The sequence below is a fragment of the Ambystoma mexicanum genome, chromosome 10 (genome assembly GCF_040938575.1).
Source record: "Ambystoma mexicanum isolate Mex_15411 chromosome 10, UKY_AmexF1_1, whole genome shotgun sequence".
Classification (NCBI taxonomy): Eukaryota; Metazoa; Chordata; class Amphibia; order Caudata; family Ambystomatidae; genus Ambystoma; species Ambystoma mexicanum.
In genome coordinates this window covers 908,620,289-908,639,132 of record NC_090932.1, presented here as the reverse complement: position 1 = coordinate 908,639,132, position 18,844 = coordinate 908,620,289, and the positions used below count along the sequence as shown (strand labels likewise).

The 18,844-nt window shown below is 44.3% G+C and overlaps 1 long non-coding RNA gene across 1 annotated transcript in view; it reads left to right on the top strand.

The window, feature by feature from the left end:
* The window catches only part of LOC138491858 (uncharacterized), a 1,096,402-nt gene that overhangs the window by 12,409 nt on the left and 1,065,149 nt on the right, over positions 1–18,844 (top strand). Inside the window, exon 3 of the long non-coding RNA XR_011276097.1 lies at positions 231–331. This is a non-coding gene — a long non-coding RNA (uncharacterized lncRNA). The remainder of the gene's footprint in view (positions 1–230; positions 332–18,844) is intronic.

The following is an 18,844-nucleotide window of genomic DNA, read 5'->3' as shown; positions in this document are numbered from 1 at the left end:
GTAGGTATGATGAAGGTGGGCATAGGCTATTTTTTTGCTGGGGGTTTGATTGGACTGACATCTACCTTCTAGGGAGTGTTTTTATGTTCTGAGATATTTGAGGACTGGGGTGAACCACTAGGGTAATGGACCCTGGCCTGAGGGGGTGGATCTTGAGAGGGTGAGTGGTAGTAGGGCATTGAAGAGCCATGTGTGGAAAGGAATAATATGTTTTATATCTAACTTTTCAGACTTGTGTCCTGATCTCTTTCACCATGAAGAATACAGGATCACGCTACATGCACCTGCGTCCGCACACACACACATGTGCACACTAGCAGCTTCAACACAGGTACCCTGGATCAAATGTCTTGGAAAGATAGACCGTTGAAATTAATGTAAATGTATGTTCTATGACCAAATATAAAATAAATTGGGGAGCAACAGGATACTTTTGCAAAGATAGGCTGTGCATCCAAACACATTAGACGCATGATAGCTGAACAGTAGTACATATCGAGGATGTTTACATGTATTTTATTCAGAGGTGCATTGCAATGCAATGGTGCAATGCACCTCTGAATGAATTGCAATGGTGCATTCATATAGCTCTCCCGAGCAGCCCCACAACTTAAATCGACTACAATGATAAAACGCTTTACTCGTACCGTGAATGTATCGTTATTGAATATAAAGGCCCTAATTTACAAACGCATGTTTCAAAGGGAAAATCCCATTGAAAAAACGCCTTGCAAATCAGGCCCAAAGTGCAGTACGTTTGCTACGTATGCCGTGAACTATAATCTAACCGTTAGTGTCAGCACTCCACTGTAGCTTAACCAGCCGGATCATGTGTCTGCCGTTCAAGCTGAGAAATATTCATCCTTTATTTCAGCTCGATCGCCCTCAGTGACAATCTTCAGCAGTCGACTCTGGCAGGATCGTGTCACAATTGCAGCCTCTCGTGCACGGAGCGTCGTGTCTTGTTATCAGTCTTCGTGAGTGGTGTTCTGTGCTCAAGTCGATGTGTGACTTTTTAATGTTCCTATTGAGGGACAGATCTGGGACTATTGCGTTGCAGGGCGAGTTTTCTGTTGAAATAAAGCTAGTATTTTTTTTTAAGAGCGCATTATTTTGGCATGCAGACTGATTGGCTCTCTGCTACAGTTGCACGCATAGTGAAATAACGGCACTACTTGGCTTCTTGGTGCTATACGGTAAGCATTCGTTTAGCTAGAGGTAGGAGCTATTTGACAGATGTTGTCTTTGTGAGACCTATTGCAATATGGGCCTCACTATGGGACAGCACTCACAGCTCCCTAACAAAGGATTTAATTATGAACTTAATTGCTCAAAATCCATGTAGCAGGGGAGGGGGGGGGGGTTAGCTCGCATGCAAACTCTCACTGGCGACCTATTTCTATGACCAGGGAAAGCTGAATGGCCTCCCTAATACGCCGATCAAAGATAGGGCCCTGCACTTGTTGGCATCCTTAAGGGGCGATGAAATGCTGGAAAAGACCAGCGTTAGCTCCTCGCAGCGGTTCAGCTGTAAATTTGCGTCTGGTGACTGTACCTACGCACAGAGCACTTTTGACGAGAACCAAACTGTAACTGCGCGTATGGTGGGCGGGAGACCCTGTCCCACTTTATTTTAGAACGCCCATTGGTAGGGTGACCAGATTAAAAAAGTAAAAAACACACGGCAACAAACATAAAAGTAGGACTTGAAAGTGGCTGTCAAGGCACAACACTTCAGTTGCGTTTGGTTAAATAGGGGGTTTAAGTGTTACTGTTGAAAGAAACACATATTATAATTAATTTATCACAAACTAACACTATTTTACGTTGTAAAATGCAGCATTTCTTCTGTGCGAGATTGTGCATTCCTGCCTGCCAGCTATGAAGACCTAGTACCAAAAACCGGGACCACTGCAGTTTGCAATGGGAACATCGTCTTGAGAAAGGGGAGCAGAGCACCAAATACTGGGACAGTCCTGGCAAAACCGGGCTATCTGGTCACCCTACCCTTGGTCAATGATTTTCAGGCAACATTCCTATTAACCTTCTTAGGACAGAGTGGAGTTAGGACATGCCAAGCAGCGTTACTGTTCCTGCTCACCTCAGCTAAGCCCGTGGTTCTGTTGCGGGGTGTTTTGCAGAAAGCATGGCCAAGACCAGTTATGCTTAGGTCAAATACTGGAGGATGATGATGGGTTGCGAAAACTGAATTGTTTGAACAAGTTATTGCTTTAACTTTCTGAGGAAAGCGTCCCTTACATGCCCCATCCATTCAGGAGATAGAAATCGAAGTCTCTGCATCCTGGGACTTGAAGTTCTGCGTTTGCTTTGGGAAAACTAAACTGCACTTCCCAGAATGCAAAGAAACACAGGCCTGGATGAGCATATCCTGAATGAGGCATGTCGCCATGTGTCGGACATGCAAATGATTCTGAATTGGTTATAGTTGCAACAGGAGGATGTTCCATAACCCAGACGCCTGGGAGCGAAAATACTTAGTTCCTCATGCAGGTTAAGCATCATTTAGGGCCGGTAATTGGAAGTGCATGGATGGAAACAGAAGCCAGAATTGTAAAGTTAGAGTTTATCTCGGATGCACTGATGGTCAGGTGAGCAAAGCATCTCATTCTCATCAAACAGATCCTCAGACTCCAGTTCTCACCCTCTAGGTAGTCAGTGTACACCATGCAACACTGCAGTGGTATGTTTACCTCTGTGCAATTCAGGGGCCACGCTGATGCTTTTTACAGTCTCTGTAATCGCTCAAGAAGGAGACCGAGGAAGGCAAGATAGGTGTCATTGACGTGGCCCAGTCTTGAAAGTAAACGAGATCTGACACCTGGTGAGGCAGAACATATGAGGAAAAAAACAACAAAGGGAGAAATGTGGAGAGTGTAGGAGGCGCAACATCAATGTATTATAAGTTATCTAATATTTTCAACGGGTTGAGAAAAGATATTGCAAGTTACCTCAGAGTTCCATCACCTTATAAAGGTTCTCCAGCCAGAGGCTCTTGGAACTCCACAGTGACTTGCAATGGCCTTATAATGTACTGTGTGGGGTGCTTTGACCCACATTGAAAGAATGAATGAGTGATGAATGATTACTGGTATTCTGTGATATTTTACAGCTCATAGCATGTGACATCACGACACGAATCCCATCAAAACGAAAGCAATGTAATATAATATCTGATTTATTTATTTATTTGTTGTATTGATATAGTGCACACAATTGCTGGGGCAGCGTAATACTCGCCACTCTATTTTCCTAAATGATGTTCCTGTTTTTTTTTTAAAATATTTGTTTTACATGTTGTGCTGGAAAGGGTTCAATGGTCACAAGCCCTGTGAGGGGCTTTAGCTGCTGCTGCATTTCCCTGCGTTCACACCCAATAATTCCACCAAGCATTTGGGTGCTGGGGGAGCAACCAGCTGCAGGTGCAGGAGCCTCTATGTACATCTAAGTGCCGCGGGTGTGCCTGACATTTAGGAATTGGCTCACTGACCCCAATTTAGATGAGTCCTGTATCAAAGCCCTACCCACTTTCGGTCACTGATGAGAGGGGAGCCTTAATTGGCCAATCATGTTATTACATTTTTAACCTCTACCCCCGTTTCCATGTTGGACATGGGTGTAAATGTGAACAGAAAGGATTGAAATACTCATGCTTACCATGAGCCTTTCCATCCTGTGTAGAGAGTGCCAGGGGTCTGACATAAGTCTTGTCATCAGGCACCTTTCCTGCATGTTAGAAAGGGTGTAGGGGAACCAACCACAGGTTAGTTGCAAATCATTCAAATCGAATCCAGTTTTGCAGTGGGAAGCAGCGTTGTCTGTGGCAGACACCAGCGCAGAATGCCCCTGTTCGAATATTTCTGCTGGCTGGGCCACAAAAGTGAGCCTGGCTGCACAACCCTGTTTGTGCATGCTGTGTTTCAGCCTACCTGCAGTTTGCACAGGGTATTTGCCATGGTGAATACTTAATCAAATGCATTAACGATCTTTCACATAAATCTAACTGTGTTTGCACGTCTGCGTGCGTCTGCGTGCATATGTGTGCCGTACATGTGTATGGGTGTGTGTGCGTCTTTATGTGTCTGTTTCACCCTGAAGTTTATCTCCGGGGCACTGCTCTGGTCTTGTAAACAAGACTACACTGAGCAGCACTGGTTAGGTGCCCAGTCCAGGCGCTGCACTTAGAGGTTGGACGCCAGCATGAAGTGCAATATAAGACACGGTTTGAATGGTTTATTTTTTTGTGTATCTGTTATTTTTGAGGATTTACGAATTTTAACTGTAGGAGAAAAAAGCAACGTTCATGCTGGTTCTATACAATAGTGCCACCAAATATTTATTTGAAACCTTTTTTTTTTAAACATCAGTTAGCATTCCTAGTCAAATGGCTGAAACCTGTGAATCATGACTCTCAGTTGGTTGCATGTTTTATTTTGAAATTTAAGACAAAATCATTTGTGGCCCTATTTTATTAAACAAAAACAGGAAGCGATAGGCATTGCTTGAACATACATGTATGTATGTTGTCTCCACAAAGTGGTTCGCTCTTATACTAAAAGAAATACACGCATAAGTGTCCAAACTATAGTATGGTTTAAGAGGCAATATGGAAATCTAGATTGTTCTGCCTGGGTGACATTTCATAGTGTTGTCTCTTGAGAGTTTCTCATTTAAGTATAGACCATTGACTCTGACTTGATTAGGAGTTCTCACAGCAATTTGCGGGAAATCAAAGGCTGCCAAGCGAGTGATTGGGCAGAACTAAATAACTGATACAATAATAATAGGTTAGCGATGTGTCCATATCAAGTTACCAGTGTGCTACATGTGGCTGATTAATATTAATAGTGAGATGACAGCTTTCGAAAATGCCAGCTGGATCCGTGCCTTAATCATGGAAGGAAAAAAAGAGTTTTCAAGAAAAGTCGCTGATGAATATTCAAAGGGAGAAATGATTTCCGAGATGACACACTTCAGTCACTTTTGTCAGTCCAATTTATGAAGAGGTGGACATTTTCAGAGCTGCCCTTTGTTTGAAAATGTAGAACATGGGAAGACAAATAGTTGTGTGTTCTGGTGGGCTCAATCTCGGATACAAGGCAACAATTGGGCAAGACATAGGGACATTGCATTACACTTCACATTCGTGTGAAAGAAAGTGTGGCCTCAGAAAAGAGTCCTCTTTTTAGCTTCCACCCTTTAAGCCAGAAGGATGGGCCTCATATTCACCTGACAACTACCCACACTTTTTCTATTCAACACAATTCCAGAGACAGCTCTTGTTTATCAAAAATAACATACATATTTTAATATTTATATATTTGTAACACATATTCATAATAAAAACAATACGCATAAAAAATAATTATGCAAGTGGTTAACACACAACAAATCATTCTTCTAAAGACACCATTTCATTATTAGTGTATATACATCAAACCATCAAATATTGCTATGATTCGATGTGCCAACAACAATCCTTATCCCCCTCAAACAGTTCTTTTTTCTAAGAGAGAATAGATGTCACAACTCCTTTCAAGGGGAGATTAGATGTGTCGACACTTAAAATGTCCGTGCTGCTGTCCGTGCTGCTGTGCGGCTGGGGGCCAGGCAGAAGTTCCTCTCTAGACCCCCTTCACCCTTGCATCCTTCACCCTCTAGGTAAAACTTTCAAAACTGTTACCTTTACTGAGCACCTGACAGTGGCAAGCAAGTCACTTATCTGTACATGATTGTGCACATGTGCTGTGCCATTAAGGTGCAGGAAATAACTCTTTCGGTTCATAGCAAACTGCATCTATTAGTTCCAAAAACTACTTTATGAGCCCGGAGGCTTCCCAGGAAATCGTGCAGTGACTGCGGGCACTTGGACTTGGAGCCGCAGGAGTCGTCAACAGTCTGCCTTGTGAGCAAAGTAAACCATGCCTCCGTGCTTCGTGCTTTGTACGGTGACTTTCATTTCTGCACACGCGGCGGAAGACTGTTGGAACTAGATTCCTTTGATTCCGCCGCATGGCAGATAATTCATTAAAAATGACAAACTTGGTGCGTTGAAATTCGAGACTCTATATAATCACCCAGTCAAGCACTCGTCATGTCTCGGGGGGCTGTCAGTGTGTTTGATGCTTGTAACCAACGTAAAGAAAATTAATTTACTCCTAACTTAAAGGCTCTAATATCGGAGTTTAGCAGCCATTATGAAGCTGCGAAGCAACCCAACACAAGACGATCTGAAAGCCCCAGAATGGGAAGAGCCAAAATCAATTAACAATCCCCTCACTGGTGACCCAGAGGAATCTCATGAGACTACCAGGAGTGATCTGTCACTTGTTGTTGGAGAACAGCAGGTGCAAGCTCAAGTGCAAGCTCAAGTCCATGTTGATTGCACCCATTTAACACCTGCAAGATTCTCTGGAGTACAAGAAGATGAACCCACCGTAGCAGAAACTTGGAAAAGAGGGCTGGAATTCACCATCACAACAACAAAAATACAAAAAAAAAATAGAAGAGCATTTTGGCGAAAAAAGACTGCCGAGTGTAGTTGATTCTACTGGGGTCAATGAACACATGTCGAGTCCTGCCATAAAACCTAGAAGAAACAGCTGTTTAGCGAGGATACAGCTAGATCTGGACATAAGCGACCAACTGCTGGGGAATTTGGCTCTTTCTGGCCCTGGGAAAAATCAAGAGTTATCAAACAATGGTGATGAAGTAAACCTGGCAGATGCTCAAACATCTTTAGAAATAAGGAATCAGCAAGTAGAATCAATCCAAGGTGGAGCCTCCTCTAATTAAAACATATTGAGTGCACTGAACTATGTGCTGAATTCCCTAGTTTCTGTTTTCGAGTTGTTAAAGGGTGAAGTCCAGTCTCAAACTGGCTCCCTGCTAGAGTTGACAAGGGAGGTAACCTCATTGGATGGGGCAGTGGTTGAATGTTGTCATGTCGTCAATAGGGATCTCATGCAGAAATTCAACGAGCTGAAGCTTGAGACTGTGAGACAAGGTCTGGATCTTTCAGCCATCCAAATATCCCTGGCAGCAAAAGACAAACTTGAGGAAGCAGGTAGAAAAATTAATCAGGAGCTATTGACGCAATTACATTTGTTAAACCAAAAAAATATCTGAATTACACCAAAAAACAATGTGACAAGGAAGAAACCTCACAAATGGATGACACCCCACTCTCTGAGTCAGTGTTAGAAGAGTTTTGCAGACTGGCCAATGTGGGGGAAGATTTTCAAGACGGAGAAACAGGAGACAAACAGCAATCAATTAGTTCCTCAGGACAAAAGAAAAGTCACGAGGAAGAGGAAAAAGAAACCTGTTCGGAAAATTTCCCTCTAGGTGGAAAAAAAGAAAGGAGAGGGAAGCGAGGAGGCAGAGAAGACTAAAAGAAAAAGCTACCCAGAAAAAATGGGAAAATAAATCGAAAAAACGATTGAAAGTCAAAAACAAGAATTCAGTGACTTGCTCTTTCTTAATGAAAATTGTCAACATACAAACATCAGTAGAGGACAATCAGAGGACTGTTGAACTGGACATAATGGATAAACCACATGGAACAATAGAAATCAACAAAAATAAAGGAGAACAAGGAAATGTTGTCAAGGAAATTGCAGATGGGGGATGAAAATTGGCACTAAAAGAAAAGTTGTCCAGGTTATCACAAACTCGAGAGCCTCACAGACTGAAAAAGCACTGAATGAGCAAGTCATGGCTAACGCCTCAGCCACTCCAAAAGATGGCCTCAAAATAGCTCCTATTTTTCTTAAGGCAAGGCAAAAAATTGGGTGCCACCTTACATCCAGTTAAGAACACCAATCTTGGAGCAGTAAAAGTAAGCCTAAAAATTGCCCCCATCTTTTTAAAGAACTCGTTGCTCAAGAGTGTAAATCTAAAAGCAACCAAAAAAAGACAGCAGTGCAAATGAAGAAATCAAAGAATATAGTCATCACTAAAAATGACTCGACGTCAAGATTTGAACAACTCATTAAGGCAATAACACCGTCTTAGAAAACCGCAGTTTTGGTCTCGCGTGACATTTCCAAGAAATACCAGCTGCAAGCTCAGGCCCGTAGAAATATTGTTAAAAATAACATTGTCTTAAATTCCTCGCCACAGGACTCACTTGACAAACCATTGGAGGATGCAGTGTCAACTGTCAATAGAACCGAACCTGTTCGGGTTCTATCAAAAATAAAGATCACAATGGACATCGCACCACTCCACTTGGAACATCGCAGCAGAGTTTAGAAATGCACAGAAAGGAAATCAGACCTGCTGTTGATGGTAACATGACTGCCCAACCAATACAAACATATGTCACTCATTGTGAGACTGGGCACAGGCTTCATCCACAAGCCCATTTAGTACATCAAATTGAAAGAGCCTCAAATTCATCAAATGTGGCCTCTAAGGAATCCGATAATATTTCAGGATGTTCTTTAGCCCAAACGACATTTACACACACCTCTGCTCAACCAAATCCCCAATTCGATGTAGTGCAACTCCTGCCACCACCCAGACAAGAAGCAACAAATACAATCTCTGAATCCAGGGGCTCAAAACATAATTTCGGTATTAGCCGCTGAAATCTATCGTTTAGTAGAAAGTGGAATTGCAAAATCCACTGACTTAAAAACTCTGGCAATTCCATCCACTATCACTACTAAATTGGAACCACCTCAATTAATAAAGTCTACAATAGCTCGTAATCGGCCCATTGTTTGCTCCCTCTTCCCCTCGCGGGACCCGGTAAGCACGCCTGGTTTGACGAGGCGTTACTTACAGGGTCTCGCGAGGGAAGCTTGTAATGAGGCGGAACGGGTTTAACGGGTCCGCATCCTTTAGCGTGTCCGGTTAACCCGTTCCGCCTCACTTGTAATGAGGGCCAATGTCTCCAGTGATTTGGTCCTCTCTAGGCTCGAGTACTCTAACAGCCTCTTCCTCATTCTTCTTTCTTCCTCCCTTTGTCGCCTTCAACTCTTACAAAATAGGACTGCAAGTCTTATTCTTAGCCTCAAGCCTAGGAACCGCATCTCTCCATCCCTAATTACTCTCCACTGGCTCCTGGTTGCAGCTAAGCTCAAATTCAAGACCCTCTGCATCATCCACAAGGCTTTCTGGGGCTTGGGACCCTGCTAAATCCAACTCTCTCTCCCTAAATACCTCCCTGCTAGAGTCCTTCAGTCTGCTAGCTCCAACTCTCTATGAAACAGACGCTTCTCTAAGCAAAGAGTGGGGGGTATATGTTGCTCCTCTGCAGGAACCTCCCTCTGAAATGGTCTCCCTGCCCCTCTCAAGCTTGAGCCAGATCTCCTTAAGTTCCAGAAGCTCCTCAAGACCATCCTTTTCTCCTCCTCCTTTACTCTCCCCCTCCCAACACCGTCTTCTGTCTCAGTGACTGGCTGCCTGGTTCCCTCTGAGTACTATAGGGCTCCACCCCCCACCCAATCACTCCTTCCCTGCGCTTACCTACATTTCCCTGGCACTTACACTCTGGCGTCCCATTAGCATTTGGACCAAGCCTCTTCACCCTTTTCGCTTTACACCTTAGCACTTGTTTTGACAAAGACCGGCACTCCCCCCATCCCCTCCCTCACACTTCTTGTTCTGTACTTGCACGTTCTGAATGTCACAAGGCCTACTAGGACTGTTATTGTTTCTTTCTCCCCTGTTCCCCCATTTTTGTCTTGTGGTGCCTTGAAACCCCATTTGTTGTATAGGCACCTTACACATATCCAATCAAATAAAAATTAAATAAATGACAAGAATTACCATGGGGTACTGGGATGAGGAAGAGAAATGCAGGGGTAATGATAACGATACTTGGTGTGTAATGGGATGAGCAAAAGGAATGTGGGGGGTTATTAAATGGATAGCTATTGGATATGAGGTAGAGGGATGTAGGAGTAATCATATGAATTAGTATCGAGGACTGGGATGTGAACGAGGGATGTTGTGGTTAAGAGATGGATTACAATTGGGAGGTGCAATAAGGAAGAGGAATGGGGAGGTAATGATATGTATATTACTATTGGCTACTTGGATGAGGAACATTATCATGTTTGGGTAATGATATTGATTAGTATTGTGCACTAGCATGAGGAAGAAGTATACATGGGGAATGACATGAACTACCTTTTGCCCCCTCCCCCATTCCTATTTAGCCCTATGGTGGCTGAAATGGGAATGGGGAAGGTCCGGGCCCGGGTTCATGGAGGGAGGAATTACCGGGCCCTCCAAACTCTGAATGGCCCGGTAATTCCCCATTCTGGGAACCCGGACTCGATTTTGGCGGGAGCCATGCCGCCAATAGCGGCATGGCTACCACCAAGATCGTAATGAGGCCCATTGAGTTTCTGGGGGAAGCTGAGGAAAGAGAGAATACCTCTGAGGAGGTGCAGATTATAGTGGGCCTTCTTGGCAAGGTCTGCGATGTGAGATGAGAAGGAGAGAAGAATCAAAGATAACATCAAGTTTTTTTGCCTCACAAGAGGGTGACAGGAGGGGACCCATAGAGGGCAAGCTAGTGGGAGGGAGGCAAGGTGGGAGCTGAGGTCCCAATGAAAATGATCTCAGTGATACTGGCATTAAGGCAGAGATCATTGGCAGCACACCAAGACAGAATGCAGTAAGACAGTCAGGGATGAGAGAGGAGGGAAGCTTGAAGTAGAGCTACGTGTCGTCTGCATAACACTGGAAGTGAGGAGAGAAGGAAGAGATCAAGTGTGTCAAAGGGCCAAGGTAGATGTTGAAAAGCAACGGCGAGAGGCTACAGCCTTGAGGGATGAGGCAGGCGGAGAGAGTTATAGGAGAGAAAAGGTCAAGTTGAACCTGGGAAGGTCTGTTGGAGAGGAAGGATATCAACCATTCCAGTGCCAAGCACGTGATGCCCAGGGTGTCATGGAGCCAATTTATCAGGATGGCATGATTGTCCATGTGGAAGGCAGAGGAAAGATCTAGGAGGATAAGAACAGGTGAAGACCTAGAGTCAAGATCAGAGAGCAAGTCATCACAGGTGTTCAGTAGAGCGGTTTCCATGCCTCTGGCAGCTCCGAAGCCAGACTGGTGGTCATGGAGACAGCCGGAAGGATTGAGTGTGTTGGGTCATTTGGGAGATGACCAGCTTCTCCAGGAGTTTGCCCAGGAAGGGTGTGATGGAGATAGGGTGATTGTTTTCAGGGCACCTACATACCTTTTCCTCCCCAGTACACAATACTAATCCATATCTTTACTAAAACAACCCCTTCCTTCTCAGAGTACCAAATAGTAAACCATATCAACCATGCCTATACTCCTATTCATCATCCCAATGCACCAATAGTAATACATGTCATAATCCTTCAATTACAATAATTTTCATCATACCTGCATCCCTCTTCCTAGTCCTGGTTCCTAATCATACCTCTTCCTCACCCTAGTATGCAATATTAATCAATTTCATTAGCCAAACACTGTTTTCCTCACCCAACTACTGTCATGGGTGCCGCGGGGCTTCGATGGACTTGGTGGCATAGGTGGAGGTCACACCCTTTTGGGTGAACACGTCTCGTGGCCTGCAATGCCTGACCCAAATTGGCCGCTGAAGGTGGCCTCGATGAAACTGACTCCTTGATCACGCCAAATGCTGGTAGAAGTTGTTCCTGACAGGCACCGCAGTGCTGCACGCTGTGCTGCGTTTCCATAAGAAGAGATGCCGGGAGCAAAGCTACATGTCTCACTGCTTAGGTAACTTAGTTCCTTAGCTCAGCACTGATTATATTTCCTTGCTGCTCTGTGTTTTCCTTGTTGTTTTCCCTCTATTCTGTGTCCCCGGTTGCTGTGTTCCTCTCGCTCCTAACTCTGCTTGCAAGTACGCCACCCTCCTTCTTGTTCCGGCTCAACCTACCCTCCTTGTGGATTCTGCTGCTCTTCAGTGTTCTTTGTTTTCTTCCTCCTTCCCATTGGACTTCCACTCAGGACATGCCACTGCTTTTTTTACCAAGTGGGTTTTTCCCTTTTTTTCCTTTGGGTTCCGCTTTGCGGTTCACACTGGCTGTAGCAGCCAGTGCCGTACGGCAGGGCTACTGGAAAGGATCACCCATACCTATGGGAATCGTGTCTGTGGGACAAATTGAAGGGCAGAACCTTGTCTACATTTGCTCACAAGTCTCAGGTAAGCCTAAAACCTGACAAATTCCCAATAATAATAATTCATATCATCATCCCTACACCCCTCTTCCTTATCCCAGTACACCAAATGTAATCCATATCATTATCTCCACATGCCTCTTCCTCATCCCAGTACCCAATAGTGACCCATATCAGTACCGTAACATCTCTCTTCCTGATTGAAGTATCCAATATTAATCCAATAATATATTTACAATTGAAATATTCTTCCTTTTCTCCAACAGATACAAACAATGCATACTAAAGCTCAACTCTGTTCAAAACAAATAACCATTGGACAGGTAATACAAGTCAGAGTCATACACTCACCATCCACTCAAACAATGTATAGAAAATGTAAAAGCAAAAGAACATGTAACTTTGCTCTTGCAAAGTACAACCACAGTAAGCACTAACAAAACTGTAATTCCTCCACTGCCATCACAAGAGAAAGTAAACAAGAACCTTCTAAAACAATGCCAACAGAAAAAGAACCCCCAACAACCATAACAGACAAGAAACCATATCTTCCAATATCAATGTAGTCCCAATAAAACAATTTAAAAAAACAAAAAATTACAAAATTCTTCCTTCGTAGAGTCCTCAGCAATCAAATAAAATAAATCTGAAAAGTCACAATCCTCACTTGTAAATTACCAATGAAAGCTGGCCCTAGAGGCGCTATTTGACAGAAACATATTTATATAACTTTTAAACAGAATGAAGCCATTTAAAAAAAGAATTACAAAACTACAAACAAAGCTTCAAAACATGTGTAATTTCAACAGAAATAACTTGAATGGTGTCACACCAGAAGCACAGAAACGTACTTCAATGTAGAATTATATAGCCAACAGCAAACAAACCCAATTGCCATAGATACGTAAAAAGAGGCTGAAAAATAGCACGAGATACTACTATAACACATGAAACTTTAATTTAAAAACCTTCCCAAACAAATGTACAACCAAATCTTTGTATAGGCAATTTATCCAGTCTACAAATGGTTATGCAGCTTATTATGCAATGTACACCAACAGTCATTGAAATGTTTAGGACAATTTTTAAAACAATACATTAAGGCCCTTATTCACAGAGCGTTTTCCAATGGGGTTTTGCCATTATGAAATGCTTCTGTGAATTAGGCCCCAAATGTAAAGGCAGAAGTAGAAGGAACATTCTACAAAACAGTGAACATGCACTCCAGGCTAGCAGGGCATTATTTAGGCTGCATTTCAAGCGCATCTTGTAAAAGCACCTTTCATCAGATACAAATTTTATCAGCACACCTTTTTACAATATTCACCATTGAGCATAAATTATGCAATGCTAAACGTCCCACTCTAGAATTATAAAAACTCAATGACAGTCTGGTAACTGGAACAGCACAAGAAGTGCTGAAACAAATAGAAGAACATTTTGGAACTGAAATAGAAGTACACAATACAACTGACATTCTACAAAACAGTGAACATGCACTCCAGGCTAGCAGGGCATTATTTAGGCTGCATTTCAAGCGCATCCTGTAAAAGCACCTTTCATCAGATACAAATTTTATCAGCACACCTTTTTACAATATTCACCATTGAGCATAAATTATGCAATGCTAAACGTCCCACTCTAGAATTATAAAAACACAATGACAGTCTGGTAACTGGAACAGCACAAGAAGTGCTGCAACAAATAGAAGAACATTTTGGAACTGAAATAGAAGTACACAATACAACTGACTTAGAAAGCAGCAACCAGCACCCTTCTTTCAAACACATACAAACAAGAAATAGCTAAGTTTCAAACTACCTCCACTGAAATTCCAGACAAAGTATGTGTTGTACCACTTTCTACAAGCAAAGCACAAAACAGTAGATATGTCCCACACAATTGAAGACAATGCAGAATCACAATGGTTCCATTTTGGCCTTTTATCTAATAGTGGAGAATAAATACAATGTAACAGACCGCTTGGTACTTTGCACATAATGCAATAATAAGCTTGATGATAACCAGATTCAATCTCAAACTATCAAAAATAACTTTCCACTTCCAAATGTTCCCCCAAAATGGAATCTATATGAGAGAATTATAATTCATACTGCACACCCATTCCAAGCTAAAATACAACTACAGCCCAAGACTGCAAAATCGCCTTCATCTGAAATACTTAAAGGCATTCGTGGAAAAGTGGTATATTTACCATTAGACCTCAAAGAAAATGTTGAAACACTAGGAGTAGTATGACCAGTACATTCAACTTTAATTGTACTAGTTAATGCTGTTTCAACAAAAGATAAATACAAGTGACAACAATTAGGTGGCTTAAAGTTAAAGAAGCCTTAGAGTATGTCAACAGGAACAATGAATTCAGCAAGGATAGTATCATAGCAGAGAATGTAAAAGAAACCACAGGAATATATGAAGATACACCGCAGCTGGTGAATTTGAACATGTTGTTTCTAGCACTATGGACAACATTCTTGACCAGTGCACAATCCACCCACTACATTTCAGAGACACAATGTAAGATGCATTGGAAACATACAAATGCGTCAAGCCAAAGGGTCTCCAATGAGTATATGGAAATAGAGGTTAGAAGAACACTGTTTTCCACTTCTATTGCCTACAGGAAAAGGATGAAGACATGATGAAAGACCCATTAAAATCAGTGCATAAGAGAATTGTTGTCACAGAATGCATACAGAAGATTCAAGACACTTTCCAAATATTGAATACATGTTCTATCTTTTGTTTGAAAATGAACTAGCAGCGTTATGCTATGGAGCTGAACACACACTGAAAACTGAAACCCTCTTTACAAACATGTCAGCTGGTAAACTACTTCAGAAGATAAAAGACAAAAATTAAGTATCTTCATGACACAAAAGAATACTAGTCCTGTCATCTCACACCATGCTAAAGAACCCAGGTCGCCCCCTAAATGGTTTGTTATGTTCAGTTGTGCAGCATAAGCATGAGATGACATATCAAAATAAAGAAGAAATAGATTAACGAGGTAATTCATGGAATAAACGGGGGCACAAGCGTGAAAATCGCAGCGCACACGTGGGAAAAGCGCACAAGCACCCAATCCCGTCTTCATGGAACACATTGTGCGAGGCTTACCCTCGACCTGCGCTGAATCTGTGTGGCTTCCACATGTCATTGCGACATCATGGAAGCCCTGCACGAGATGCCCAGAGAAGGCGCACACCGCCCAGCGCACACACCTAAAAAGGGGACAGAACACGCAGAATTGGGAACAACACAGGAAAATGTGTGCGTTACGGGGGAAGTACCGCTGTGAAATCCTCGCAACGCCCACACGCGCGCTAACAACACATATTCATGATGGAATTGAGCAGGGCAAACCCACGTGCACCAAAAGAGGCGCAAAGCCGGAAACACGTACGCCACTCGAAAGCAGGCGTAAGCGCCCCCGCGCAGCATAAAAGTGCGCACAAACAACAAACAAGCACATACAGCTACGATGAATGTCCCATTTCTCGCAGCAGTGATCGTGGGACACCACAGGCGGAGGAGGATAGCCAGGCCCTGCATTTTCTTACTGAGGCCCAGCCTTTTTGGGATGCCTGATGAACAGGTCTATTGCAGGCATAGGTTTCCACCCCATATCATTCTAGACCTGGTCACAGAGTGGGAGGATGACCACACATCACCCACCTTGTGCTGCCAAGCACTGAGCCCTTTGGAAAAGGTGCTCAATGTCCTGCATTTATTGGGTACTGGGTCCTTTCAGCGGACAACTGCCATAGTGGTGGCGTCTCACAGCCCACGCAGTCATGCTGCCTACACCAGGCCATGGTCCAGGACTTTTACAGGGTGGGACAATTCCCCAAAGTGCTTGGTGCCATTGATTGCACCCATGTGGCCCTACGTCCACCTAGGGCAATGAGCACATCTATGCAAACCGCAAGCACTGGCATTCTATCAACATGCACGTTGTATGCGATGCCAAGAGAATCATCACCTCTGTCTATGCAAACTATCCCGGGTCCACCCATGACAGTTTCATATTCAGAACGTCAACCATACACCGGGACCTGGAAGCTGGGAGAAATGGCAACACATGGCTCATTGGTAAGTACAAATGCCTGTGACCATGCATGCATGTCACACACAGACAAATACACAAACCCAACTAATGACAACCATCATCACCTCCCCAGGGAACAGTGCCTACCCTCTGAGCACCTACATGATGACGCCAATACGGAACCCCACCACACCACCCCAGGTAAAATACAATGCAGCCCATATTGCAACCAGGGGCATAGTGGAGCACGCATTTGGAGTGCTCAAGCCACGTTTCCGCTCCCTTGGCAGCTCTGGTGGGCAGCTACTATATGCGCCCCAGTAGTGTGCAGGATCATTGTGGCAGCATGTGTCCTGCACAACATTGCAACATGGCTGGGGCTTAACGGTGGACATGGTGGTGCCCCCACATCCCCAACCACATGCACTCCTGCTGCGCATGGGAGGGGAAAGGGCACATGGCGAGGCAGCCGTACCAAGCTTGTGGCAACATTTATCACCTACACTCCCACCCATGCGGAGTGCACACAGGCCTGGCACATTCCAGGTGACAATCGAAGATGACAAAGGGACAGTCAACTATCACAACCTTACCACCCTGAGAATGTTTCTTCGGATTGCAGCCTTGTGTGCATCCCTAGACACTGAAACAATCACAATCCCTTTTCACCTAAACCTCCCCAACCCCATGTCACCCACCCGACACACCATGCCATGGCATGCAATGTGGAAACTACAAAATAAATTCACAACTCATGACACAACTGTCACAAAGTGCACTGTGACAAATGGAAACAGGGCAGAGACGATTCCCACAGACACGGGCTTTGATGAAAAGACTGATCCAAAATATCCAACCTATACCAAAAGGATGTAAATGCATGCCACCAAAGGGTAGAACACCAAAAGTCAGAACCTTTGGTGGCAGGCATTCCATGCAATTTAAAAAGAAAATGTAAAAAAATTGCGGGTGCTGCAGGCATGTCCCCTGCAACACACCGCTCACTACACCACACAGTAAAGTGAGCGGGGGTTGCGGGATGGAAACCCCTGCAGCTGGTGAAAAAATAATCAAAATAAAGGAGCCTGCGGTGCCGGTTCCTGATCACGGAAGTGAAAGGGAATAGGCGCATCAGGGACACAGCATCTCACTGAAGGTAAGAAGTATGTGCATTGGGGTATGTAGGGGTGGAGTTGGGGGTGGGGGTGTGTTGTCTGTGTGTGTTGTGGGTGTGGGTTTGCAGGGGTATTCAATCCATGTTTGCATGTGGAATGTACAAACCTTAAGTGTTGCATACATTTCCATGTGAACTACTCCATTGTGGACTCATCGACAATGGAAAAATGTCCCTGATCCCCTGACACATCAAAACCAAACACAACACAGGACTATCTATTTACCAGTGGAACATGCCATGAACTTAGGACCCAACAGTGACAATGTCAGACAGTCACCAATCACTATAGCAGAAGTGTCTCAATGTGACATTGCCACCACACAGCCCACGTCCATATTGAGTGTGGCTCTGACAGCTAAAGGGGCCAGGGTACCGCATACATCATGAAGTGCATCAACAATGTAGACAGGCAAGGCAATACATGAATAAGCAACATGAAAATATGCACAGTTAACAATATACTCACCAAACTGCAGGCCAACCATGCACAGGAGAAACCATCATGAATCCCCACTAGGGTTGTATACACAGGTTGGACTTCAGACTGGCCACAGATATGACGGAAGCCCAATGCCACTGTGTAAGTTACTGTCACACGGTGCCATCCTTGCGAGCCCATGGAAAGGGGAAGCAGGAGTGGCATATGTGTCCGGACCCTAAGCCACAAACACTAAAACGAGACAAGCATGTATGGGCCCAGCCGGAACACACAGTGGATGCCTTCGGATGCCACAAAGCAACATACTGTAACATTAATGCACAATAGACAAAAAAATAAAATAAAATAAAAATGTCCATTACTGACATGGGGCGGGTGGTGCATGAGGGGGGAGGTTCAGAGTGCAATGTTGAGCACCTCACAGGTGAGTGATTCTGCAGTGGATGCTGTTGTGCCCGACACACCTGTAGTGGGGGTAGAACCCTCATGGGCACCTCACATGTAGCACAGATTTCCTCCTGCAAGGTCTTGCGTGTAGCACAGAGTTCTGCCTGCATGGCCTCACGTGACAGACGGACCTCCTCACAGCTTGCATGGAGTTCAGCCGAGATGGTGCGTTTCAGTTGCTCCATCTGCTGTTCTGCCCATGTACCCTGGCCCATCAAAAGTGTAGCCAGAGTATGTCTGAGGGAGATGTTCTCTTTCCTCAGGGCTTCCCTGTGGGTCTCCGCCTCAGCAGCCATGGCTGTGCGCAGAGCCTCCAGTTCAACTCGTCCGTCCCTGTTGGCAGCCAATGTGTCCAGCCTGTGTGAGCGGCACATGGACCTCGTTGCCTTCTGCTGGAGCTCCACCTGCCTACCAGGGGGGAGAATGGAATCAGCCACACGTTCCATGCCCTGAGCCATCATCTCAATAGCTGCCCCCTGTTACTGTGCAATGGCATACATGTGATTCTCCCACACAGTGTTCCCCAGTGGTGCAGGCCAACGTGTTGCCGGACAGC